General features: G+C 34.9%; 1 non-coding gene across 1 annotated transcript; it reads left to right on the forward strand.

The window, feature by feature from the left end:
• Positions 1 to 1,954: 1,954 nt before the first annotated feature.
• On the forward strand, positions 1,955 to 2,058 carry LOC126027734 (U6 spliceosomal RNA). The gene has a single exon (XR_007502318.1). It is a non-coding gene; the product is annotated as a U6 spliceosomal RNA (small nuclear RNA).
• The last annotated feature ends 5,796 nt before the right edge of the window (positions 2,059 to 7,854 follow it).

A 7,854-nucleotide genomic window follows, 5' to 3' on the forward strand; every position in this document is an offset into this window, starting at 1 on the left:
CCCCAAATACAAACAAATTTTAAAGAGCAAGAAAGAAAAAGACAGACACTAAGAGTATTTAAATTAAAAAAATTAACTTAAAGAGACTAATATTTGATTACATGCACTAAGTAATATGACAAGGTTTGTAGCATTCTCATTGTATTTCTATAATATGTTATTTCCGCTTACTATTTTTCAAGCAAAATTGTAGATATTTTTGAAGTCTTTAGTAGATATTATGAGTTTGTGTGCATGTACATGTGTGTTTCTGTCCTTTGGCAGCTAATTTATAGTTTTATTGCACTCTGATCTGTTTTTCTACTGACAACTTGTTATTGGGTTCAGAGAGCTATTGTTTTTGTGGATAAATTACTGGCTAAATTTTACAAATGTTCTGTGGTAGTGGAAAAAATATCAGACACACTATTCAGTACATACATCTATAATTGAGTTGAATCAATGTATTATTCAGTTTCCCTATATTGTTTTGTAGTTGAGGACCATTTAATTTGTCATTTTGTAAGGACTATCAAAAATCTACAATTACCATGAAAAGTTTGTAAACCGCTCTTTGTATGTAGAACAGCTTATGCATTACATATTTAGAAATAATATTGTTATTAAGTACAAAGTGGTAAATTATTTCCACTATCAATTTTATTTGTTTTTTTTTATTTTAGTGTTTCCAATCTTGAAATTTATTTCGTCCGCTGTCACTATATTTTGTCATCTTTGGAGGATATACCAAGGTGTGCTTAAGGTTTATTTCTGACTGCTCAAGGATCCCAATGGCAAGACTCAGGAAACTTTATGTGGTGCCAAAGCTGAAACTCCAGTGGATTATACACAGGCCAAAGCATTTAGTTGTGAGCATGGTGCTTACCTTACACTCCTGAGTTAAATCCTCAGCAAGAGTAAAATTACTGTGTCATATGATAGTTGTATTTCCAATGGTTGGATTCTCTGTACTACTTTCCTTAGAGGCTTTACCAGACTATCTTTCCACTAACAATGAATAAAAGTTTTTTGTTTGTTTGTTTTACACTATGTCTCCAGCAATACTTGTTTGTGGCCTTAGTGAGGTGGTATTTCATTCTATTTAAATTTTCCTGAAAATTATCATTTAGTTTTCAATTGACCTTTACAAAATGTTTTTTTTCTTTTATGGTTGCTTTTTTGTTTGGGGGCTTTGAGTTATACCTAACAATGTTTAGGGACTATATCTGACTCTTTGCTAAGGGGTCATTCCTGGCAGTTACATAGTGCCAGAAATCAAACTGGTTAGATGCATATAAGTCCAGTTTTTTAATTATCTTTCTGGCCTCTCAGACTGTTTGCTTTTTCCATTTCTTATACTGTCATGTTATTTGACACACATTCTTCAAAAAATAATGAATTCTGTGACCCTGAGAGTTGGCGAAAATATAGACGAAGTGAACAACCCACTTAATAAACCCATTAATAAATGTATAGTTTATTTATAATTTTTCCTTTGACTTAAAAGTATGAGAGTTTCTGTCTCAAGAGAGAATTTTATATCTATTACATTTATTCTGAAAATTGACGTAAAGATATTAATCAAATGGTTTTAATCCTGGCATCTTATTTGAGTTTTTTATTATCAAAGCATCTCATTTTTATCTTTTTCTTTTTTTTAACTTTCACCAGAGCAGTTGAGTTTTCTTTCTTCTCTTTACCTTTATGAATTTGAAATCACTACTATATTACTGTAATTGCTTTTTTAATTGGGATTTTAAAAAATAGTTAAGGCATGAACAATTGTATAAAATTCAGAATCCAAATCTGTCTTAAGAAAAATGTAAATATAAAGTTTAAAATAGATTTATAACTCATTGTGTGCCTATGATTTTGTGAATGGTAAAGTCACCCTTTGAGATGTATGTTACATGATTATATGTGTACTTGTGGACAGAATTTTTACTGAAATAATTTATATAAACATATACATATACTGCTCACTTTGGCAGCACATATACTAAAATTGGAATGATACAGATATTAGCATGGCCCCTGCACAAGGATGACATGCAAATTTGTGAAGTGTTCCATATTTTTTTTAAAAAAGAAAGAATAAATAAACATATACATGCAAATATTGAATTAAAAATCTAAGCACAAAACTTAAAAATTAATTTTCATATTAAGGATTTTATTATATTTTGGAGAGCATATTCAGTGATGCTCTGTGCTTACTTCTGATTCTACACTCAAGAATTACTCCTCACAGTACATGGAAGAATATATGAGATGCTGAGACTCAAACATATGTTAGCCATGTGCAAGGCAAGTACCGTACATGCTATTCTATCTCTCCATCCCAGTCTATTAAGGATTTTAAGTGCTCTTCTAATGTGCAAAGGGTAGATGGCTTGCAGAAAATGAGGGCCATGGAAATGAATCAAAGGGCTAGAACACAGGTTTTATATGCAGAAACCCTGGGATCATTCCTTAGCACCAAGTGATCCACCTTACACTGGTAGGAATAGCCTTTGAGCGCCTCCAGCTGTACTGCCCTGTAAAAAAAAAAGATAATGGCTGACAAATTTAAAAACAAGAAATTAATATATAGAGAGAAATCATTAAAGTTAAAGTCAAATAAACTGGGGCCGGAGAGATAGCATGGAGGTAAAGCGTTTGCCTTGCATGCAGAAGGACAGTGATTCGAATCCTGGCATCCCATATGGTCCCCTGAACCTGCCAGGAGTGAATCCTGAGCGTAGTGCCAGGAGTACCCCTGAGCACTGCCAGGTGTGACCCAAAAACCAAAAAATAAGTTTAAAAAGTCAAATAAACTTTAAAATTATTTAAATATATTTGACAGGAAGTTAATATCTTAATATAAAAATGAGACCCAAATCAATGCAAAAACAAACATAAATGCTAATAAAAATAGCAAAGAACGTACGCTACCAAATGAGAAAAAGTGAAATATAGAAAAAAGATCTATACTATGTTGTTTTTTTTTAATTTGGGGAACTGAATATTTTTGTTTTTACAAATGTTTCTACATTTGCTAAACTTTAAGAATAAGTGTAACTTCCTTTTTTATATATACATAAATGGAGTGACGTGTTGATTGATATAAAAATATTGCTGTTATAATGGGAGGTTTTGTGTTTTGTGTTTGTTTGATTGGGGGCCATTCCAGGTTGTGCTCTACACTTAGGAATCTAAATGGCATGGTCAGGGGACCATAAGGGGTGCCTGGTATTGAACATGGGTCAGTTGTGGGGAAAGCAAGTATCCTACCCACTATACTATCTCTCCAGCCCCTATATGGTAGTTTAATATCTAATCATGAAGAAAGAATGTCTAGAATTAGAAGTCAAGTTTAAGTCCCAGTAACCTTTGAATGATTTTTGGCAAGCCATTAGACTAACTTGAGATTTAGTTTCTCCAGGTATAAAATAGTAGAAAACATCTTTATGCCATAAATTGCTGTGAGAATTAATTTTAAATGTATTTTTCAATTGTCTGCAGGATTAAAAAAATGTATGTTGAAAATGCTTTGAGAGGATAAGGAAACCTATCACTGAGCTTGTGGGGCAGGTCTTTCTTTAGCCCCTAACAAACTGTGCATCTTCCATAATAAACACTAGGTCCTTTGTTAATGGTTTATATTCCTGAGTACGATAGGAATGTCTTAGATTCTGCAGTGTTGTCAGTGATGGGATGGGACAATTTATTGGCTTCTGGATGGTCATTTGAATAGATAACATATTCTAGGTTATTTTTTCCTTGCCTTTTCTCCCACCATACACACATCACATGATTTATGATTCAGTTTGAGTATCCTCAGAGTTAATTTGATTGCCAAGTCGATGTTATAATTCCATGTTCATGACATTTAAAATTTTCCCACTAATTTAAAATTCAATGCTCTGTTGTATAAGTCAAATGAAGTACTGACCAGTGTGTTTTTTCTTGATAATGGGAAGTAATTCCTTTGTGAATGCTCCATGATAGAGAAAATGCAGAGGACCAGAAAAGTCAACTTTTATTTAACATGACCTCACATGTGCAGAGTAGTGCTATACTTTTCTCTTTATATCTTTACTGTTGATACCATAACATTATAACTTTTTAAATCTGCTTTGGAGGGGGGAGTTTAGGGATCACACCCCATGTCTCATGCATGCACAGAACACATTTTGCTGCTGAGTCACATCCCTAGTTGTTTCACCCCCAAAGTTTCCTCCTCTTTTTTTTTTCACCCAAACTTACAAAATCCTTTATGATTGAAGGATGAGAAGAAAATGGTGGAGGAAACCCAACACATTTCCAAGAAATAGATTATATTGTTATATAAACAACACAATTTGGTTTCGGCTAATTATTTGAAGCTAGAAGATAAAGTAGGGATCATCAAAATAACATAGAGAAAGCTTCAAAATTATTTATTGGTTTATTATATTATTTAATAGTGTGGTCATGCAAGACACAGGATCTTCTAGGAAACTTTAGGGAGAAAAGGGAGAGCAGAAGGACGAAAGGAAAAAGGGAGGGAGAAATGGAGGAAGGAATGAAGATAACTGAGTTTCTAGTTCAGTACCAGTTCAAGGAAATCTCTTTTGCTAGGACAGGCAAATTGGATGCAGTGGAAATTGCCACAAAGAGGAATTGAGTAGGTTTGGATCTTCAATAATATAGTATGTAACCCAGGGCAAATCACTTTTCCTTGAGATATTTTCTCCTCTGGAATAGATCAGTTGTTTTCAAACAGGACTCAGGCAGAACACTACAGATCCAGAAGCTAGGCCAATGAATAATGGTGATCTCAATACATTCACCAAAAAAAAAAAGCAAAATAATGTGTTCCTCCTCTGCTGTAGTTTATTTATTTATATTGTTACAGCAATTCCTGCATGGTGTGGATTTTTGTGAGCATATACAATTGATTCTTGTTTTGAATTTCAGTGAACAAAATTTTTAAAGTAATATCTTCCACTTAAAAAAAAAAGTTGAGCTTCTGTTCATGTCTGGGAGTTGAGTTCTAGCAAATGACAAAGTGAACTACCAAGCAGCAAATTAAATAGTGATAAAAGAAGCAGCAAATTAAATAGTAATAAGAGAACATAGTTACAATTAATCATGATTAGTTTTTATTTTTATTTACTTTTTGTTATTTCTAAATTTATTAAAATAGTGATTGTATTTTTTGAGATAATAGTATATGGTGTCTGTCACCATGACTATTTTTGTTTTGGGGCCATTCATTGATGGTCAGTGTTACTCCTGGCTCTGCACTTAGGAATTACTCATGGCAGTGTTTGGGGTATCATATAGAATGCTAGGGAATGAACCTAGTTCCATCTTGTGTGAAACAAGTGTCCCACCCACTATACAATCACTCCGACTCTTCACTACATATTTAGAATTTATTCCTTCACCATTTACTGCCTCATTGTTTAACGAAGGACACAAAGATCACATTTGCTTATAGTTAAAGGTTTTCTGTGTTCTTCATATGCATTCAAAATCCTGATAACAAACTGATTGGCATTTCATTATTCTTCTTTTAGAGATATAGAAACTATGTATGGAACCCACGTTCATCATTAATAAGAACAGAAACTAGAAACCAGTGAATGGGTATATATTGTTAGATTTGGTTTTGTCTTTTCTTTTTCAACATTTACTCAATACATCTTTAAAACCTGCTCCTTGAAATGAGAAGATTTTTCAACATAAACATCACAGAAATATTACAAAATAAACTTATTCTATATTACAGACACTAAAATAAAAACATATAACATATAACCAATCACTCACTTGTGAAACACTGTTTTGTTTGTTTGTTTGTTTTTTGGTTTTTGGGCCACACCCGGCGTTGCTCAGGGGTTACTCCTGGCTGTCTGCTCAGAAATAGCTCCTGGCAAGCACGGGGGACCATATGGGACACTGGGATTCGAACCAACCACCTTTGGTCCTGGATCGGCTGCTTGCAAGGCAAACGCCGCTGTGCTATCTCTCCGGGCCCACACTGTTCTATTTTTAAATTTAAAAATTCTTTACATTGGGGCCGGAGAAATAGCATGGAGGTAGGGCATTTGCCTTGCATGCAGAAGGACGGTGGTTCAAATCCCGGCATCCTATATGGTTCCCCGAGCCTGCCAGGAGCGATTTCTGAGCATAGAGCCAGAAGTGGCCCCTGAGTGCTGCAGGTGTGACCCCCACAAAAAAAATCTTTACATTATTTTTTAATTTTTTGTTTTGTTTTGTTTTTCGGCCACACCCGTTTGATGCTCAGGGGTTACTCCTGGCTAAGGGCTCAGAAATTGCCCCTGGCTTGGGGGACCATATGGGACACCGGGGGATCGAACCATGGTTCTTCCTTGGCTAGCGCTTGCAAGGCAGACAACTTACCTTACCTCTTGCGCCACCTCGCCGGCCCCACATTATTTATTTTTTAACTTTACAATACTTTTAATAATGGTTTCTCATAGATATAATTCCAACACCATTCCTATCACTTGCAAGATGGCTACAAACATGTTTGTAATTGGGTTTCAGCCATAAAATGCACACCTTCCTTCATCAGTGCAACTTTTGCCACCATTGCCCCCTATTCCCTACCTCCCTCCATGCCTGTCTTCAAGACAGGCATTGTATTTCTCTCTCTATCATTGTCATGGTAGCTGTTAGTGTAGTTATTTCTCTAACTGCACTTACCACTCTTTGTGAATAAGCTGGTTGTCATGGGCTGGTCCTTCTAGCCCTTGTCTCTATTGTCTCTGGAAAGTATGTTGCCTTTTATTTTTCTTAAATCCCACAAATGAGTAAGACTGTTCTGTGCTTATCTCTCTCCCTCTGACTTATTTCACTCAACATGATCGTCTCCAAATCCATCAATGTATAAGCAAATTTTGTGACTTCATTTTTTATTTTTATTTTTATTTTATTTTTTTTTGTTTTTGGGCCACACCCAGCAGCGCTCAGGGGTTCTCCGGGCTCTGTGCTCAGAAATTGTTCCTGGCAGGCATGGGGGACTATATGGGATGCCAGGATTCGAATCACCATCTGTCTTGGATTGGCTGCATGCAAGGCAAACACCTTACCTCTGTGCTATCTCTCTGGCCCCTGGCTTCATTTTTTTCTAACAGCTGCATAGTTTTCCATTGTATAGATATACCTAAGTTTCTTTAGTTACTCACCTGCTGTCGGGCATCTGGGTTGTTTCCAGATTCTGATTATTGTAAATAGTGCTGCTATGAATATAGGAGTGCAGAGAGCATTATTGTATTGTGTTTTAGTGGTTCAAGTGGTTCAAGGGTATATCCCTAGGAGCTCTACTAGGATCATATGGGAGCTCAATGTCCAATTTTTTAAGGAATATCCATCCATATTGAGAAAATAAAATCTCAACCTAGTAGATCCCAGGTATTATGTGATGATTTTCTGCTATTGGGGAAGGCAACTAATTTGAAATGTACAAGGGATATGTCTTGTGGTTAGTGGATTAGTGGATAAAGTTCAAGTGGACCTGAAACTGGTAATTTTCCCTTTAAATCATTACTGTCAGTGAATACTTAAATCAATTTCTAAAATCAATTTATAAAAGTTACATTCCTTTCTAAAGAATTTGAATAAAATTAAGAGATGTAAACTTTTCATAGTTCCACAAAGTAGAACCTATAAATCCTGCTTTTTCATAACCTTAACAACTAGCACTTATATCTATTCAATAATTGGAAAATATAAATATACATGTTTATATATGCATAGTATCTATTCCTGACATCATGAAACTTGTAGTGGAATTCAATGCTTCAAAATATAAGTTTAAAAATTACTAGTCTTCTAGAAGTGAGAGCAATAGTACAGTGGGCAGAGTGTTTACCTTGCATG

Source organism: Suncus etruscus, chromosome 1 (assembly GCF_024139225.1).
Source record: "Suncus etruscus isolate mSunEtr1 chromosome 1, mSunEtr1.pri.cur, whole genome shotgun sequence".
Classification (NCBI taxonomy): domain Eukaryota; kingdom Metazoa; phylum Chordata; class Mammalia; order Eulipotyphla; family Soricidae; genus Suncus; species Suncus etruscus.